Here is a 21,371-nt window from a genome sequence, read left to right on the forward strand (position 1 = left end):
CCAATTAGAACAAGAAGTTAGAAGCATGTTTCTAGAACATTAGCTTAATTTTTAAAAATAATCTCACAATAGCTGTTTCCCCTTGCATATTTGGCATTGCTGCTTGAAAGTGACCACCAACTGGCATTGTGCTTAAAGCTTACCCAAGTCACTAGGCAGCACACTAATGAAAATACAGTGTAAGTCTGTCTCTGGTCACTGATAGTGGTGTAAAAGCTAACATTTTTCCCCATGTGATTTTATAATTTGCAATGTAATGCATTACTGATTTACCTGAAGAAAGTTAAACAAAAGAAAACTTTAGAGAGACACGTCAAGATGTTTTTTCCACAGCCTCTAATAGCTAGCAATCATTTTGGTATTATTCCTTTAATTATAGCAAAATTAAAAAGTTCTGCCTACAAAAGCTATTTGATTAGATAAATCTTTAAAAATACCTCTAATCCTATCAAACACATGAAAATTGCAGTCTGGCAGAGCACAGAAGTGTGTCCTCCAAGAGCAAAAGCCATTTGGGTTATCCAGTCTGCACACATTGGCTTGAGAACTAAGCAATCTCTGTAAACTCCCACATTAAAAATTCAGGTGCCATACAGCCTCCAACTTAAAGTATTTAAAATTCATCTTGTAAAACATACATACATACACACATACATATACATACACACACACACACACTAGCTTGTTTTCTGCATGTCTTATTATTCTAACTCTTCTTCTGCTTGGCATAGGACAATTGCAAGCTGATCCAAGTTAGAGAGTGTTGCTTCAATTGCCTCTGAGTGGTAATTAGAAAACTCCATGACATTCCACTATGGTTGGGTCTAGAGAGAAGTAGGAGGCACTCTTCACCCTGAAAAATTTGCACGTGTTTCACAATTCGATGACATTAAACTTACCATGGAAGTGGTGGTACAATTCCAGCAGCTTATCTCTGTACATCCTTTATGCCCACAACTGAACAGAAATTATGAGCTATGTTGTGTTCTTATAGAAAGAGCTGACCTTGGATGCCACTTCCAGATGAAGCCTTTATTGAATATTCAACACCTGTGAAATAAGGTCACTCTTTGAGCTACATGTTTTGGAAGTACAAATGTCCTCCCTAGATCCAATTGATAATTATTTTAGTCAAACTCCAATGCCAAAAAACCTGAACCCTGAACAACCCAAACTGGAAAAGATAAACATGTACCTTTGTTCAAGAAGCATTTCATAGGAGTGCTTTCTTTTTGAGGTTAAAAAAGATTAAATCTTTATTTTTACCTATGCTTGAGAAATTTTCCAAGACATATTTCTAAATACATGAAGCGTTTATAAATGAGAAAACTCAATACTAATGGAATAAAGTAATTTTTTGCCTTAAATCACAATTACCAATATTTTTATGTTTAGGTAAACCTTAAAATCTCAGGATATGTCAGTGCCATTCAGTCACTTCTCAAGAAAAGCTAATTTATCTTTGAACACAAACTTTAATTGCAAATGAACAAAACCCTCAAGCTTTCCCTGTTTCCATGGCTTTACAGTCTCCTGTGACACATTCTCTGAATGTGTCACTCATGAAATCTGCAACTTTTCTTTTGCCCTCATGAATTTCTGATGCAATTTCTGCCTTCTTCTTTGGACAGTGCCTATAATAGGCAGTGTGATCTAATGACAAGCATCTTCAAAAATCAAGCAGCCACACACAAAGTTTTTGATTATTAGTTAAACTTACTGTTAAACCAGCTGAACTTGATTATTAGTTAAACTTACTGTTAAACCAGCTGAACTTGAACAGATTGCTAACACAACTTAGGCAATGAAAATTGGGAAAATCAAGATTTACAAAGATATAAAATCTATGAAAAGATAAAATTAATTCATTATGTGTGTATATGGTGTAAATCAGACTCTCAATAACCAGGATATTGTAAAGGATTGTCTCCTATTGCATGACTTATATTACAGTATACTTTAATACAGTGTCTACTATATTGTAGTAGGCAGCAGAGTTCTATTACAGCCCTCCTTGATTACAACTCTACCTCTACTAAGAAAGACCTTCAGGATTTTTAAAGGATGGAATACATTTGTCTATCATCCTCGTAAATAATCTGAAAGTAGCTTCTACATGGTGCAACATTAGAGAATGGGATTCTCTGAATCAGACTCAGGACTGAAGTATTCATAAACCTGTGCAAAATGGAAGAGGGCACAAACCTCCATGTAAAGAACTAAACCCCATAATTTTATCCCATGCATCCCATAGCTCAGTCATGCATATAGGTTATATGAGTGATGAGGGAAATAAAATTTCAAGCGCTTTGCATTTGACATAGGACTTCATGTTGTGCCCTTCCTCACTAAAGGAAGCTAGGCAGATTTCATTCTATTGATTGAAAATGAATTTAAAATTATTTTGAGTGAGTTTAATTATTATGATTTAAATAATTAAAAAATAAGAACAAAATTTTTCTCCCACCTTGCAGTATCTATTACGAAGGAACAAAATAGACCAGTACTAGCAGAGTTAGAAGCAGCTTTAAGGAGACTTGAGGAATTCTGAAGGAATACACCACAGAATCACAGAGTAAGATGAGTTGGAAGGGATCCTTAAATATTATCAAGTCCACCTCAGGCCCCAAATAGCACCATTCTCAAGAGTCTCACCATGTCCCAGTCTCAGAATCTGTTGCCATAAGAGACTGTATTTATGTTAATCAAAATAAGTGAGATAAGTTTAAATTAAAAGAATGGATACAGAACTTACAACTGGAAAAAATGTACTGAATTTTATTAAAAATTCCAATAACCAATTTTAATAACGAATAATTTGCTAGATTCTAGCATTTTTTTTCCATGTTTTTCTGAACAGACAAATGGTGTGGTAGTAAAACCTATAGTCGTACTTTAGTAAAACACAAAACCCTTTTGCATCACAAATTTTAAGTCTGAAGGCTAAACCTTTATCCTTAACTAGACTTGAAATTATTCAATAAAGGAAAATTTAAAGGCATATGTCAGTATGAAAACACTTCAGAATGGAAGGAATATATCTCCAGATGCTGTTTTCTTATGTTGCCTACTTGCTTTTTTCTGTGTGCAAGGTGCTTTGCAAATATAAAAGAAAAATTAGGCCTTTCCCATATAGAAATAAAAATTAAAAATATTAATGTCATATGAAACTGGAAGCTGAAGGTCTTTGGTGGATGCTCACACAGATGTGGTGATGGGGAAAGCTTGGGGAGCTGTAGAAAGACTTCTCATTCTTTTCCTCTTCATGACACAACTGAAGGATATAATAGAACCTACAGTAGAAAAAGGTCTTGAAAGTGCTCAGAGCCATGTAAATGAAAGATAAGAACTCCAATTGAAATAATAATTTAGACTTTTATGGATCTCTAACTCCCACTGCAATCTTGGATAGCCAGTTACAGAATTAGGAAATTGAGGTAATTTGTGATCTTCTTGTAGCACACTAGAGACCAAGAAATGTGTGAAATACTGACTTTGAGATATTTTTATTGGGATTTCTGCTTCTGATTTCCCTCTAGTATTTATTAAATAGATTGAAAAAAACCCCAAACCAACCCACAAAACCCGTTATTTCCCTAAATATCTCTAAACATGCCATCAATAAAAACCTGATCAGAAAAATCTGCCATTATCCTGAAACTTAAGGATTAAGTCACTCTAAGGTAACCCATTTTATCCTATTAATGTAATTGCAGGTGCCATTCTTCCAGAAAGTACTAATCCTTAAAAAGGAGAAGAAAAAAAAGGGGGATTAAACCATGTCATTGAGTCATTTGCTTTTTACACTTCAGTTTAAGTCAATCTCAGAGGTTTTAAATGTGGATTTTGATTGTTTATGAGCACCAAATCTAACAATCTCTCATCATGTCTTAGGTCAATTATCATATTGAATGAGACAACAAAGATGAATCACATTTAAATAAGTATCTAGATTATATCATGCAAAACAGAATAGGATAATATTTGTCTCATGCTCAACAGTTAAAAATTCACTACTTACTCCTATTTTTTTCCATTCTCCTGGACTAAGCAGTAGAACTGGATTTGCTGTGGCATTATTAAAAAGAATTTCAACTTTCAGATCTTGTGCTTATGAGACAGTGATATCTACCCATAAAAATATCACTAAACGTCCAGATCATTACACTTCTTGCTTTTATCCTCTCCCCACACTTCTATATATCACAGGGTACTGGAATCATTCCGGTGGGAAAGCACCTCAGTAGGTGCCCAGTTCAGTCTCCTACTGAAAGCAGAGCCTACATCAATTTCAGACCACATTGTTCAGAGCTTTGTCTAGTTGTGCCAGGGCTCTCACAGGCCTAACTAGGTCCAATACTTGATTCCTCTGTTAGAGGAAACTTTTCTTTACCTAGTCAAAGCCTGCTCTGCTTATGCTCAGTTTATGACTGCTGTCTCATTCACTGTGAGGAGCCTGCCTCAGTTTCTCACTAACATCCTGTAGGTATGGACAGGCTGCTATTAGGTAGCCTCAAAGCCACCTCTTCCTCCAGGCTTAAAAGCAACAACTTCCTTAGTCTATCCCCATAACACCTTTAAAAACAGATGTTTATTGTCATCCCAGAAGGAAATTCATCACAAGTGGAGAGGGGCAGGCACCGGTCTCTCCTCACTGGTGATCAGTAACAGGATCCAAGTGAAAAGCATGAAGCTGTGTCAGAGGAGGTTCAACCTGCATATTAGGAAAAGGTTTTGTACCCAGAGTGTGGTTGGGCACTGGAACAGGCTACCCAGGGAAGTGGTCACAGCACCAAACCTGACAGGGCTCACAATGGTCTCAGGCACTTGGTGTGACTCTTGGAGATGGTCCTGTGCAGGGCTTAGAGTTGTCCTCTGCAGGGGTTTGTATATTGCCTGTTTTTGTGTTCATGTCCATTAAAGAACTGCTGCTGAGAGCAAAATATTATTTTAAAATAACAAAAAAAATTTCTTTAAATTGTCAGAAGAATTGTGAAAATAGCATGTTCAAGTTTCTCTGGCGAAGATGAGTAGTGATACTCAAAAAATCATACATTCTATTTGTAAAATCAGTGGTCATATATACTTCTCAACTTCTTCCTGGTTTTCTCATTTTGATTGCTGAACCACTGACAAAAAAATTTCAATCAGTCATCCAGACCTAGATTAATTTGAATTCCCCTTTCTTTTGAAGAACAGTGGAAGAATACTATCGTGCCATTCATGTACCACTTTCTCAAATGATTTTCCAAATCTCATTAAAAGACTATAGCATTAGATAGGAAGAGAGAGAGCATCACTTCTGGCAGTATTATCTGGATTCCATAGCCTGCAATAATCCTAAACAAAGTCCCCTCAACCACATGAATTTTTAACAAAATATTTGCATCATTTTGGTAATAAAACTTAAACCAAATATCACTACTTCTATGAAACACTAATTCTAAACACATTCTTTCTGTAAAAGAAAAAAAATCTTTGAACAGATTAGAAACAAATCAATGTGTTAAGTAGTAAGCCAATATGCAGACTAGCATGCATGGAGTCAGAATTCGTGCTCAGCCTTGGTGCATTTTTATGACAGATTTACAAGATCCCAAAATGCGTTTGAACATCAAATGCATTCAGTGTTAAGTGCCTTTAATCTGGAAAACTTCCCAGCTTATACATCTGTCCCTTTAGCTTGTGCTACACAGCATGTACTCTCTTACCTTATGACTAAAATCTTTAACAAGAATTAAAGTATATCAGCTTGCAACTTGTAATAAACCAAGAAAAGGGAATATCACAATATTAAAAGTCTGTTTAAAATTCAATGCATCCAGCCTTGGCAGGTGAAGAATCAACTTCACTTCACCTTCTGTTTTTGACAGCTTTTTCTCACATTTCACTTCTAAACAGTAATTTATAAATTGTTTGACCCTTTTCAGTCAGGCATGCCTTTCAGTAATATGAACTGGCATACATATTCTGATTGGAAAATGGTTTTGTTGTGAGAGAAACTAAGTGAAATAAGTAATTAAACAGTTTAGTTTTTTCTAAGTGATAGTAGCAGAAAGTGAACAGGAAATGTTCCTTAAAACTTCCTGAAATCTAGCCCATTTTTTGTAGTCTAGGGATCATTCTCAAGAATATTAAATGTTGCAAAATATTACAGAAATACTGAAACAGATGTAAAAGAAACCTGCTATTCTTCCTTACCTTGGCAACAGATTACTTTGAAAATTATACTTTTAAATTTAACATCAACAAAGTGACGTATTTTTCTACTGGAAAATCAAAATCTCCAAGAGTGACTTTTTCCTAAGAACAAAATTATTTCTCTTACCATGAAAAAATACTGTGCATTTGTTTATTTTGTATTTTTAATTCAGATTCAGACATAAGTCACACTACTGTTTCAGATCTCTAGGTCTGGATGGCAGAGGTTTGTTTTAGGCTTGCAAGAGTCAATAATAATTTTAAATTATCCTAGGCAGTCAACAAAATGTTCATTCAGAAACTTGAAATCAGCTGTGTTCAGCTTTTCAGACTTTGAATAGTAGAATCTCTAGTTATTTATATATTTGGCATATAAACCCTTTCAGACTCCTTGGAAATTGCATATAAGTAACACTTTTTCTCTCCACTTATTATTGGCATCTGTTCTGAGAGATGGTAGCTCTGGATAAGAAGAGTGTCTAGATGCAAAGAGAAAGAGAAGCAAAGAGAAGCTACCTGAAGAGAAATGCACAGCTCTAAATGAAGGGCAGTGGTGGAAACAGGACTCTCAGTTTATGCTTTGCAACATGTTGAAAACACAGCATTTATTACAAATACAGCAGCCACTAATGCTTCTTAAGTCATGATTCAACAGTTCCTGGACGTGATCCTGGAAACAATGAAAGCTAATGCCTGTACTCATGTTCCTTGCAGTACTGGGAGTCTGCACCTGAACAGACAATTGCAACTCAACACATTTAAACAAAGGTGTATTATTATTTAGACATAAAAAACTCAGTAAGGACTTATCCTGTAAATTATCATTCAATTATAACCTCTCCTGTGAATATAGACAAGAGGACTAGGTGGAACTTTGCAGTTTGATCATTGTAAATCTCAGAAACCAGAGGACACAAAGTATATATTTTGTTATAAAAAAAAAATATTCTGCAGATATCAAGGAGGTGTTGGAAATGCATCATTTCCATTACATCACTTCTCTGATTAAAAATTGGATTAATAGCTTCAAGATCACAGCAAAAGACTTTAGTTTCTGTGAATTTACAATGGGCAAACAACTTTCATTTACATGTTAATGTAAAGCCATTTCATTCACTTTACATTAACATGGGACAGCACAATGATTTCTTCATCCTTCAGAATCCCCTAATATGTGGCTTATTTGTCATATCTAACCCTAAACCTGAGACTGCAGCTATCTTCCAGCTAGGCAGTAAGCATCAGCCTAGTCTTCTTCAGATCTTTTTTCCTGCCTAACATTACATGAGACTTTTTCCATAAGGAACAGGCTACTGCACTTTTCCACTGCTCCTACATCCTTTGGGCCTATTGTCAGTAAGGGAGTGAGGATAAAAATTGGAGATTTTCTCCATACCTTTTACATTGTTCAGTGTAGATAAGCAAAACTGAAACATTTAGAAAAAATGCTGGAGAGGCAGAACAGCACCACAGAGCAACACTTCACTATTGTACTGAAGTATCATATTTCCATCAGAAGCATCTTGCATCAATGAAAATTAATAAAGGCAATTGCTAATATGTAATTTTACAGCTGGCACTATTATAAAGATAGGTAATTTCTCTGGTTATCTTTACAAATCTATTACTTCTTCTTAGCAAAAGCTCTTAATACAATGATCAGAAATTGTAACCTTTTACATTTTATGCAACATGAATGATGTCCCTATTGGGTTTCTAAAGAATGAATAGGCTGCAAGATAAATCTAAACCAATGAAATTAGAATTTAAGGAGAGATAAATGTTAGAGAATCCATTTAAAAGGTTGTATTTTCATGACAACTATATTAAAACAGAATTAATTTTTGAAATGTATTTCACAGTATTTTTCTGAGAATCTCTTCTAGATATGAACATTGAGAAGTAACACAAGATTAAATACAGTAGTGTATTGCTTTTATCAGCACCTATGAAATTTGACAGTTACCATCTCTCTAAAGTAAATACAAAGCAGCAGATATGTGAGTCATTTACTGTAGCTATATTGCTCCTGCTAATTTATGATGTGAATGATGTAGCAATTACTGTGAACACTAGAGCCTTAGGGAGCAGTTGTCCAACATGTTTCCCTCTGACAAGAGTCATCTATCTTGCTCTTGATGTGTCAGGACCTTTAAGCAGATGCATCATGACCCAGCACTGTTCCTGTGGCTGACCTGTGGAAAATCCTATGCGAATCAAGGGCAAATAAACCCCTTAAGTTGCAGCAGACACTCTTACATAGTTATGAAGCTTCAATTTAACAGCAGAAGCCTGCAAGGGGAAAAAATAACTTCCAGCATCTGTGGATCTCTGTCTTGTCCTCTGCTCTTGAGCATTTCTAACTCCTTAAAATGTTCTGATACACCACTTACACACAAGATGAGATAAAAGATATCAGTTGTTTTATATGCCTGTAACATCGAAGGCATTTCTGTGACGCTTTGAAAAATAAGACTGTTCTGCATTCCTCTTACCTTCAGTTTTGCTCATAATGTTCTGGTCGTCTGCCCACAGAGACAAGGCCAAGTATGATCAATAATTAATAATAAATGCTTCCTTTTAAATGGCTTCATCAGTTAAGCTAAGCTGATGGATATGTGAAAAGTAAAAAAAACCTAGTTATACTAAGTAAAATACTGGAACAACCATAACTGCTGTTTTCTATGATAACTAAGAGATAGTATACTAATAAAATTCAGTAGATAAGCACCCAAATTAAAGCATGACTGTAGTATTATTGGAAGTTGTATTCTTCTACTACAGTCAAACAGCTTCTCTGCACATTAACCTAGACTGAACGAAGATTGTTACATGGTCTCCTATGAAAGAAAATTATAATCTGCATTTCTTCAGATTTAAGACTACAAAAAGTATAATGTAAAGTTTCAGACTGATTAGATTATTTTCTTCTGTGGAGTACATTGTTTAACTCCTATACACCGCATTTTTAAGTTTTACAGAAAACCTGTGTAAAAATGATGATGTTCATATAGAAAAAAAATTATGATCTGTTGAGTTACTTCCAAGAAGAATAATTTCTGGAGGCCTCATCACAAGCTGTATTTCACTAAGTTATGCAGCTAATTGCTCTCAGCTTTAAATTGAATTCAGACACCTAGAGCATAGCATCACAAGGAGGCTGTCAAAATTTTAGATTAGTAAAGAAGATAATTTTTACCTTGGAAATACATATTCTAGATACTTGGAAAGAGTGGATACTGTATATGACAGTCTTCAAATCTCCTGAAGTATAAGAATTTCAGTTCAGTTTGTAATACATGCTAGAAACACAATGCCAGTACAGATCACTCAAGTCAGCAAACGTGGTTCTCTAAGCTGCAGGCAATTAAAAAAATATTTTTTCTAGTCCTGAATAGACATATTTTCTGACACTTTTTTAGAGTCCACAGACCTTTCTCAACATCCTCTACTAAATGCAAGACCTGTAGGAAAGACCAAAAGCTACAAACATTCTATGACACAAAAAGAGAGCAGGAGAAAATTCAACAATTATAAATCTGTGAAGTATAACTCCTTAATGTCCCTGACAAATACTGCACATTATACTTTTGAGAAAAGATAAACAAAAACCCAACCCTCCCCCTTTTTACAAAAGTTCTTTTCTACCTTCAATCTAATCTATTGATCTTACCTTTTACAAAAGCTATTTCAAAAGCTATGTATGTCAGGAAACCTAAATTTCAAGAAATCGTGATGTGACAGTATCTTGCCTGCCTGGAGATGAACCTGTCATTTTTCTTGTCAATAGATATTTTAGTTTTTCTGTTTACACTAATTTTAAATGCATTAGTGTCTTTCAACAGTGAATCAACTTAGCTTGACCCTGAAGTTATCAAGTGAAGGCCTACTTTTTGTCATTCCTTGAAAAAAGGTTTGTTTGTATCCAAAGCAAAAGCCCTTACTCTTAGAACTTTGCATCACAATCATCAGAGGTCATGATTTTGGACAGGGTGTAGCTGATTGTAATAAAGATATGTCTCTACAAGGTGAATTATTTTACATTAGATATGACAAACAGTAGAAAAAAAGAACACTAATTCAATAGATATAAATACTTTATCATATGTGTGAAGACCAATCAGTGATTTGAGACAGCCATTTTAAGGCACTAGAAATAAAAAAAATGAATGCCACAATAAGAACTTCCACATGACTAAAAAGAGATAAAGATCCTATGTGCCACTGTTAAGTTTCAGTATCCAGTTTGTAAAATTCAGAAGTTTTTAAGAGATCTTACAAATCAAATGAAGTTTGTAGGATCTCTTAAAAAATTTGAAGAGAAACTCCTCAGATGGCCAGCAGATGACTATAAAACCTCACTGGGAGCTTTAAGTGTCTGAGCATACGGCAGAACAAGATTTGCAATTCAGGGTGCACCCCTCATTCCAGAGTGGGGCATGACTGAGCTGCTATTCCATACTGTGCACATCATCACCAGGGATGTGGTTTCAAGGCAAAGAAAAGGTGAGCGCACCCCCAGAAGTGCAGCTTTGCCTCCCTCTCCCCAGCAGGAATGCTGTCAGGATCTGCCCTGCAGACCGTGTCCCTGCTATGGCAGCCCATCCCCTACGGTTCCTCTGAGACGCAGTTCCAGAGCACGGTGATGGAAAGCAGCAGTGCTGTGAGAAGCACCGTGGGGAACTGAGCCAGGAGTGTGCCCAGGTCCAGCTGAGTCCAGCCTGAGCTGGAGGGAGCTGAGTGCTGCCAGCAGCAGCCATGTGGAATGGAGTGCAGCATCTGGGCAGCAGCACGGCAGCACACGGACAGTCGAGCTTACACGGGTTTGTCCCTCATAGTTTTTTGTTTTGTGCTCAGAGACAGTGTGGGATCTCAGCACCTCAGGATGGAGGTGCAGAGTGGCCGAGAACACCCTTGGGGGGCTCGGGAGTCCTGGAATGTTGCCAGAAGTGTCTGGTGGCTGCACTTTGATCCTACACAGGAGATAACATCTGTATGAGGATGGGAGGATTTCACTGGGATCAATGATGAAGGGATAAGTTAATTAGAGTGTGAAACACAGGGTTTAGGATTTCTGTACAGGGGGGTCTAAAGAAGTAAGATGGAGGAATTGGGGCGTGTCCTGTCCTTCTTCTTCTTCTTCTTCTTGGCCTCCATCTTCTGTGGTGATGTTGGCACTTTGGGATTGGTTATTACTAAAAGTGCACTGGTTAATAAGGGTAAAAGGTATTGGGGAAAAATTATAAATATTGTATACGTAACTTCGGGTATAAAGATAAGTGACCGCCCCGAGGGCTTGCAGTGTGCTCACGGCTGGCTTGCTGTGCAGACCTCTGTTGGGCTGAGAGAAAATCTTTTAGATAAACAATTAATAAACACCGAGACCGAGAAAAGATCAGAAGTCTCTCCTCGTCCTTTGAAGCGCCGGCTGCCCAAGGCCACCCTGGGCCTTTCCAGGCCGCCTAAACAGCCGAGACAGCGACAAGACAGGCCAGCTGGCTGTGGGAACAGCTGTCATCTTTGTCCTGGGAGCCACCTGGATACAACCTATGGGCAGCGTCTGCCATCACATCTTTGTCCCCGCAGCCACCGAGAGCCAAGTTGAGGTGAACACCTTTTGTGCATAAAGCACTTGTTTTGTGTACATTCTCCTGTTACTAACATGGCTGCTGTTACTATGCCTTCCTAGTCCATTGCTTTTTGATTGCAGTAAATTGTTATCTCAACCCAAAGTCTCTGCCTTTTCCCAGAAGGGGTGGGAGGAAAGGGGAGCGGCTTATTTGGAGTTTATTTCTGATGGGCGTTAAAACCACTCAATCTTCTCAAATTAGAAGCATAAATTACCTCCTCTCAGAAGAACAAGGATCGTGTCTTTCATTTAAAATATTTCCAGAACAGATGCAAATTATAGTATTACTATTCTCTTTCTCCTTCTCCCATTCACCTTCATCCTAACTCAACTGACCAACAAGCAAAGCGTCCACCAAAATATGGTGGGACTATATTTTAGCCCAAACTAAAAATCATATTTTGTCTTTGAAGGAGAGTAACCAAATTATTATTGGGGTATCTTTTTTCTCTAGATATAGAAAATGGCAATGTGAAAGAGGAAGAAAAAGATGAGTATGATTGTTGAACTCATTGATTTGAACAATTCCCTTTTTCCTCCTCTGTGCTTCCAGGACTATTTATTCATTTTACATTAAACAATCACTGGAGGATATACAAGGATTGGAAACCCACGACTACTCTTTCATCTCCTGATTACATTCTTACAGAACTAACTCATGCTTCCTCTCTCTGACACACAACAATTTATTATTTTCTGCAGTGTGACACAGCAGAAAGAGTTATATCAGTAAATCCATCAAATTGCCACTGTAAGAACTCAGAACCTGGTGGTCCTCCCATCTGAAGAAAGGACTGATTAATTACTATTCTGCCAGGCTGAAGAAAGAGAGGAAACACTCATTTTAACGCTTACATTTTAGTGTTCTTTTCATTTGATATGGTTGTGGCTTTTGGTGAATCCAATCATGTCAGCATGAGTTAGGCCTGCAGTGGCTATTGTAACTTACTATTACTTACTGACCTCCTACATCCCTACATACTCCCTCTACTCCATCCTGGCCTATTTGTAGTGCCAAGATTTTAGATGCTGTTAGGTTGAAGTAGAGGACCAGAAGAAACTAGAAGAATTTTTTTTCTTGACCTGAGTTCAAACCAACTCTTGGATGCCCAGTGAACACATATAGGACATATCATACTAAAAAAAGGTACTAAAGGAAAAAACCACACCAATATATATAAAAATAAGCCTACCATTAGAAGATAAAATATTATACTTATTCTCAAAATAAATAATAGCATAGAAGTGACCTAAGATACTGAGAAAAAAGGGAAACCACACAGAAGAGGCTTTTTGGGAACATGAAGGAACAACAAAGATTAGTAATAGAGCAATGTAATACCTCGTATTGAACTATACAGGAAGGACAGGTTAGGCTGAAGAATAATATCCATGAATGTCATTAATCCTAAAAAAATACATTAATAATCTCACTTCAAACTCATACTTCTGCTTTACAGCACAAATGATAGCTTTCTTTAGCCAGCTCTTCACCATTTTATTGGTTTTTTACTGATCCCATTTTTACTGATGGTTTCCATTGAGGCAATACATCAAATGTTGTCTCAAGTCCTTACAGATCATATCTATCACATTTTCCTTATTAAAAATCCAAACCCATAAAGTGTGTCTTTAAATTAAAGCCACACTACATTTTATGTGATCCTCAGGTTGATGCTCATGCATACCTGAACTACTCTATACTATTTTTTAAATGTTCCCAGGTTAAGAAATTTCTCCTTTCCCTTGGTGTTTTCAAATTTAGGTGTCAACAACTCTCCCACTTATCTGCTACTTGTCTCTAAGGTTTCAGACCAGCCAGTTTATGGAGCCAGTGATATGTAAGCCAGTGACAAGTAAGCTCACCTATGAAAACATAGCAATACTTTGTGCAGTGAGCTGTTGTGTAGGTAAAAGTACTAGGTACTAGGTTATGGTACTAGGAACAAAGTGATGAACTCTGCTAGGTGATGCCAGTTATGTGCAGAGTCCCTTCACATACATCTGTGTTTTACTCCAAAGATTTCTGGGGCCTGTTCTTTTTTTTCCACACCTAATTCATTGAGGAAACCAGAACACCACAATACTGCATTTGACCCTGCATTAATTTCACACTACACTTACATGAGACTTACTGCCATTCCTAAAATAATAATCTTTCACAAGAAGGGTACTATGCATGGGATGTATTGCCCAGAAACTTCCAAGCAGGTGACCAGAAATAAGTTCTTTCATTATCTGGGGCATTCCAGCCCAGCACTAATTTAGATAATGAAAACCATGAGTAAAATATTTACTGTTCTCAAATCATATTGTATGTCATGTTCAACAGATTAATTAAAATCCCTTGTAGTGGGGCTGCTATTTTTCCCATATTGCTCTTCTTCATTCACCATTGTGCATGAGGGCTTTTCTCAATTTCCCAAATGATACATAAACATTTGTTCGCTGTCACCTCTAACTTGGCATCATTAATACTACATGAAAGTATTGGGAGCTATTGTTATTTTGAGAGTATTTGTCTAAATATTTAAATAATCTCTCTGTAGTGTCCTTTTATAGACAACTTTAATATAGTTGGGCCTATCAAATGTTTTGTATATTTGCAGATGTCTTAATAAAGATGAATGAGAAGATCCTCCAAATACACTGATGATTATGAAATATAATGAAAACAACCAGTAAATGTTGTTTATAGTAGCTAAATTATTGCATGTTTTTCATTCTGTAAGACATCTGAGGCTTTTCATTGATGGAGAGAAAATACTGGATTACATGCACTACAAGATGAGACTTCATGAATTCTTACTGAAAAAGCCCTTACAATCAGAATGTTTTAGGCATCTATATCTAATTGTCTATAAAATCATAAATCAGTCTATAAAAACATGTAAGTCTGAAGTTCTCTTTTGATGTGGATCAAGCGTTTGCTGACAGGTTGTAACACATATTCTTCAGTCTACACACATAAAGGAACTGCTCACCTTAGCAACTGGTCTCCAACAACCAAAGGATAACCATCCTAAAAAAAATCCTGGGAATGAAGCCATTTGTGTCAAGATTGATTGGAAAGAAGGGAGTGGCTGGAGATACAGAACATTTTCTGTAAGAGAAAAGGTGCTACATGAACAAGGATAGAGCTTTTAGAGAGAAGAATAAGTTAAAAGTCCCTCATTTTAAAAAAGGTATCTTCTTTAGTCAAAGGTCAGATCATGGAAGTGCAAGACAAATAATGACTGAGGTGCTTATAAAAGAAAGACTAGACATGCTCCAGAAATTTTTGTAAGTCAACAAAAGTAACATGAAAAAGAGGCATGAAAACGTGGCTAAAATTTACATAAACATAGAAGAATACCTCAGAAAATGATTTTTTCCCCCGAGTCTTTTGGGGAAAGACTTCCTATCCTGGTATTATTAACAGTTAATAAAGGAATTCTAAGGTCTACTGATTGACAAAACTTGGAATGTAAACTATTGTGTAGCTCCCAACATGCAGGACTGGCCAGCTGGAACATCAAAATTCCAGCCTTGTCCACAGAGAATTAATTCTACTGCATGGGTTCCAGCTAGACTTAGACGTGCACACAATCATCTAGAAGTTCTGTTGTGCTAAAAAGAGTCAACTTTGTTCACGCTACAACTGTTTATTTTCAGTTTTACTGTCAGCTTTGTTCAGATGGACAGATCAAAGTACTAGGTTTGCAGGTCAGTGAGTGATATCTATAGTCAGCAGTCTTCCTCACAGATATTCTCAAGCTAAAGAGGTTGTGTGTTTTTGGGAGAAGTACTTCTTGCAAATCACAGGTAGAAAGACTTTATGAGAAAGTCCAGCTTAGGCTCTGTAACTCTGTTGGACATCTCTGATAGGTATATTGTCACAAAACAATTCATGCTGCAGGAAAAGAAAGCTATTTCATATGAAAACATTGAGATGTAACACTAGAAATTATTCTAAGATTTGCAAACTTCCTAGACTTTCGCATTCTAAATATAAATAACAGTATATATAAATATACTGGGTATAAATAACAGCTTGTATAAAACTGCTATTGGTAACAGTGTGTCTATTACTAATTTGTATCCTTCAAGCTTTTCTTAGCACATCTTTCTTTTCATGTAGATTATACATGACAAGGGCTGTAATTTAGGTAGATATTTGGGTTTTATTAATTTAGAAAATCATAACTTTTGAATAATAATTAATGAAGTCTAGTGAAAAGACCTATTGTCTACCTTAACATCTCAGTATTTTCTTGCACTTCACCTACCCTGCAAAATACAGGTTTATATTGTAAAAAAAAGCAACAATAGAAAATAAGTCAGAAACCGTCACACATTGTCTGAAAAGAATGAGGAAGGGAAGATGTTAAATGTTTTTTGATCCCTCTCTCACATCTTACCTAAAGGATCATTGAAATCCATAAGCTGTTTCTAATTAGTTTCTAATGACCGGAGAGTTCTGCAAGTTTAGCATCTTCTATATCTCATTTGATTTCCCTTTTGGACTAAAATGATACCAAGAGGGCTAAAATGAAGATAAACCATACCTCCATGATCCCTCTGGTTATTGGACCAGAGACATAAATACAGGAAGGGCTAAGGGTAAAGACCATCATCATCAGTAGTTTTATAACCTTTATTAACAAAAAAAAAAAACCAGTGTGATTGTATAACCGTAGAGTCTATTGATTTACTCTATACAAAATTCAGAGTCAAGTCCAGATGGTTCTTTAACCTCTTGAAAAGGATTGCAAAAGAGTTGAATCTTTCCTGGAAGATTCAGTAATTAATTTGCTACACTATAAAAAAGAAAAGTACCTCAGCAGAAATCTCTCTCAAGTGTGCTGAGGAAAAAAAATTGATAAAGGACCAGATTCACATTTTTTGTTCATTGATTACTATTTGGTGTCCTGATAAACTTAGCAGTTTAGGAAGTGATCGAAGTAATTATGAAATTGGCACTGACTTTGGAAAATGCATAAAATCCTCCAAGGTTTCAAAGTTAATTAGCTAAATATTAAAGTAATCAAAGTGCTGAATTTTTAAATTTATTGATAGTAATATTTGTGAATACTGTGGTTATATACCTGTTTCCTATTTGCAAATAAATGAAGAGCGGGTAATGTTAGTCCTTAGTAATCCTTAGTGCAACATTTTTTATTTGCTTTTTCAAATTTGGACTCATTATAGCTATATAATTGGTTATATATCATACTAAGAACTCATTCAGTTGTAAAACATCTCCACAAATTTTAACTTAGAACTGCCTCAAGGTGATGAAATAGACATGATAGAAAATTTCAGGGTTGTAAAGCAAGGCAGAAAATCTTTCAAGATCTGTTGAATCTATAAATCTCACAAACACTCTAAAATATGCCTTTAAAAAGTGACCAAACTTGTCATTTAAAAGGAAAAAAATACTGACAATATTACATGCCATGACTGAAATGGTCAAGTCACCATGATTAAAACAGAGTAATTCACTTTGAACTAACTCTAGTTGACTCCTCTAACGTGCCTGAGGATTGTCTGTGGCAAGCCCAGAGGAAATCTTTTGTGCTTCAGTAAGCAATAAGGCTTGCAAATCATTATTCTTTCAAAGACTAACATAGGGATACCAGTAATATTTGGGCTGCTTCTTGAGCCTCTTTATGTCCAAGGTACTAATTCAGTACATAAACCTTTAATGTTAGATTTCTGTTATACGATTTACATTATTTGCCCTTCTTAAAACATAACTAGGAGTGTCTCTATGGAAAAAAAACCAAGACAAAACAGAAGTAGCATTGTTCAATAATCCATCAAATATAAGAAATAAAAATTTCTCTAAGCAATTCACACAGTGTGCAATCCACTAAAAACAGTGTTATCAATAAAATCTCCATCTAAATGGTATTTATTTTGTTTCAAAGGCATTGCCCACACATTATTATATATTTTTGTTCTGTTTTTGGGCAATACCAAGCAATCGTTACAATCAGCTGTTTTGTAATCCTTCAGTGGCAGAACTGTAGTGGGATTAAGAAGCTCCTGCGATTCTTGTACTTCCTGCTCTGCAGTGATAAACATGCAACTCCATCACAAGCATACAGATGCTGGCACATCTTGTATGCACACTGTAAACAGCAACCCAATAGTACATTGCTCCTTCTAGGGAAATAAATGCTTTTTGAATTCATCTTGTATCATAATTTTACAGGTTAGTTACTGTCACATCTCCCATTTCTATAATTTTTAAATGGATTTTTCAGCTTTGTGTGAAATGAATTCCAACATGCATGTTATAAAGAGCAAATTGGTAAAAAAGGTTAAAAACTTAGCCTAGCCTAAACTTTGACTATACCAGATCGCCAAAGCCCAGAATTAGTTATGTCACTTATGTGGAAGTATAATAAATAAATGAAAATACATATTATGCCCAGTGAAGTGGTGGATGCCTCATCCTGGGAAGAGTTCAAGACCAGGCTGGACGGGGCTTTGAGCAAGCCAGTCCAGAGGAGGGTGTTCCTGCCCACAGCAGGGGTGGGAACTAGATGATCCTTCAGATCCCTTTGAACCCAAGCCATTCTATGACTCTATGGATATAGCTGTAACACTGCCTTTGTTATATGGAATCCAAATAGCAACATCGTCTCATATACAACTCAGATGAAATAGCATCAGATTTCCAGGAGGCTATCCACTCACAACAGGGACTGAGTGAGCCCTATATTTACAGATTTATCCTATTCAAACATACTGGGTTTTTAGAAGCAACTTATCAGTCAAAGATAGCACTCCATTTAAAGCTGCTGCAACACTAATGTTGCAGCTTGTCTCCATTTTTCAGCTAAATAGAGGTTTTCTTTTTCACATCACATGAAGTCCTCAACCAGCTCAGGCCTTCTAATAAATTGCTAACTCTGTTACAGTACATCTTCTATTATGCCGCTTGTTACTTTAGTACGACAGGAAATTAAAGCAATAAAACACTTTCAAAATGATAAGGCACACTCAGGCAGTCATTTTTCTTATGTTCCAGTATTATTCTTCAAAAGACCTTTTATGATACTAATATTAAATTCTTTGAAGTTCGAAGAATCTGTTGAAAGTGTTGACTTTCTAAGATATAATGCTCAAATATTGCATCTACTCATGCATTTATTAAAACTGGGAATGTGGGATGGAATTGAAAAAAAAGCACAAAATGCAATACAGCTAAATAATATATGACCTGATACATTTTAGATCCACATTAGAGAGTACAATGTGTGGAAATTTGATTTAATGCTAAGGAAAATCTATTTTGCTTTTGTCTCACCTTACGTGGCCAAATGCACACCAGATGTGGTCATTCATATAAAAGGTTGGTAACTGCACACTGCAGCACAGAAAACCAGACAAATACTATAATGGTCACTTATTCAGTGTGCTCACATTAAGGAAATTGAATCAAGCTTATGAAACTATGCATTCTTTATTAACCCCGTAGAAGAAGGTCACATTGACTGCTCTTCTAATGGAATGCACACTAAAAAGATTGAAAGACATCACGTGAAAGAAAAGCACAGAAAATGCTAAGTCTCCTGATGAAACATTTCCAACGTGAAATTAATAAAAATATTGAAGGATTTATCTCATTATTAAGAACTAAATACACTTAATTACATATATTTGAAGGAAAAAAAAAAAGGAAAAAGAGGAAAGTGAAGAGGAAAAAGGAAAAGAAAAATTAAAGAAAGAAAATTAAGAAGAAAAAAAACAGGAGAAAAAATAAAACTAAGCTAAGCTACCAAAGATTATACTCAATGTCTCTTATGTATTAAAGATTGGACTCAATGATCTTAGAGTTCTTTTCCAAGCTAAATAATTCTAAGACTCTGTACACAAAATGCAGGTGTTCAAATAGGAAGCCTAAAAGAAGAGTGAATATTCACTATATAGATCCTGATTTCTCTGTGATTTAAAGTTCAATATTAATTTTCCATTTTACTGTAGCTATGAATTACTTTTCCAGTTTTATTTGATCTGTTTTTATAGAGAATTTAAACAACCTGTGGTGGCAGTTCTAATTTAGTACAGGGACACTTTCATTTAGCAGTATGTAACAATGTACTGTTAGAAGGTCCAATGTTGCCATACTGATTGAAATTTACTGTTTCAAATTAAATATAAGCCATCTACCTCTATACAGTAAAACAATGGAAGTGAAGTGTAAATACAAAAGGTAAAAACTAGAGGGTATTTTCTCAATTCCATCTAGTTCTGCAATGTCCACTTTTTCCTTATTTATCAAATTATTTAATTTTTTGGTTTTTATGTATGTTTGGCTAGTAATTTAGTGGGCTAAATCTAAGATAAAACCACTCAATAACTTATGTTTCCTTTCTCATTTTTGACACATTTCTTCTCTGCTGGAATTCCAAAGCAATCAACTACCTGGGGATATATACTTCTTCAGAGATCTCTTCTCCACTATATCAATTAACTCAAAAGCAGTTTTGGATACCTTCCAATGTACTACCACCATCTGGTCTCCCTTAAGCCTCACAAGCTGGAGTAGACTTGAATTGGTCTGAATGATGGTAATTTTCTAAATTATTAACAAATTAGGCATGTTTCTATGCAGTTTTCTTTCTTTGATTTGTTAAGAAGTTTCCTAGTGACCTAAAGAATCCTTGGGAATATTTTTAAACATTTAAAAGAAGTCTCCAAGACAGGATAGGGATCACCTGACTCACTGCAATGTGAGACTCTTCAAGAGCATGTTCCTTATGATTGTGATGGAGGAAAATGGGGAAAATGCATTTCAGCTTCAGCCCAATCTGTGAATCTACCTGTAGTTTTTATGTAGAACAAGCTCATGAACCAAAAGGTCAACTCATTAGTCTCCTTCAATATAGAAATAAGAAATGGCTGGGCAACACGAGAGGCCCAAAGAAATTGAAGGTACTTTTAGACCTAGTAATGTGGAGACACCCTATAAAGAAATTTTTCAGGATTACAGAGTTGTCTGTCTTCAAAGCTAGTAAAATTATAGCTTTTTTTTTCTTTCAATCAAGACAACATCATTTTTTCCCTCAGTTTAGGTTTTATAGTATGTTTACCACTTGATAGGTACAGAAATATGACTAAAATATGGCACGTGATACAGGTTTTTATTTCTCTGCCCAGGAGAACAAGTCATCTCAACACATAAGCCCTTCTATGTTTGTGCAGGGGGAGGAAAGAAGAAAAGTAGAAGAAGTCATTTTACTTTATTTTGAATTCCATTAAGATATTTTTGTTTAAGATGGTGAGGAAATATTGCATGCCACACACTGACCTCGTGTACTTCCCTGCCTGTTCCCAGATGACTCTAGGTTGTTGTCCTTTACCTTTTACTCCTTATTTTTGCCTCTTCCTACTGTCATGTATAATAGATTAGGAATCTCTTCATAATTACCAATCCCTCAAGGCCAGTGTGCCTTGTACCACCAGATCTGAAACCTGCACTTTAATTATGCATTCAGAGTTGGAAAAACAACTGTGACAATAACATCACCAGTAAAATTATGGCATA

The 21,371-nt window shown here is 35.9% G+C and overlaps 1 protein-coding gene across 16 annotated transcripts in view; it reads right to left on the reverse strand.

The window, feature by feature from the left end:
• Positions 1-21,371, reverse strand: part of TENM3 (teneurin transmembrane protein 3) — a 1,287,001-nt gene that overhangs the window by 635,045 nt on the left and 630,585 nt on the right. For 14 of the 16 annotated variants that reach the window (XM_058025024.1, XM_058025025.1, XM_058025022.1 and 11 more), the window contains exon 8: positions 900-1,050. The exons of the other annotated variants lie outside the window; for them this stretch is intronic. The gene's annotated coding sequence lies outside the window, so the exon portion shown is untranslated. The remainder of the gene's footprint in view (positions 1-899; positions 1,051-21,371) is intronic. 16 annotated transcript variants of the gene reach the window in all.

Source organism: Melospiza georgiana, chromosome 5, assembly GCF_028018845.1.
Source record: "Melospiza georgiana isolate bMelGeo1 chromosome 5, bMelGeo1.pri, whole genome shotgun sequence".
NCBI classification, from domain to species: Eukaryota; Metazoa; Chordata; class Aves; order Passeriformes; family Passerellidae; genus Melospiza; species Melospiza georgiana.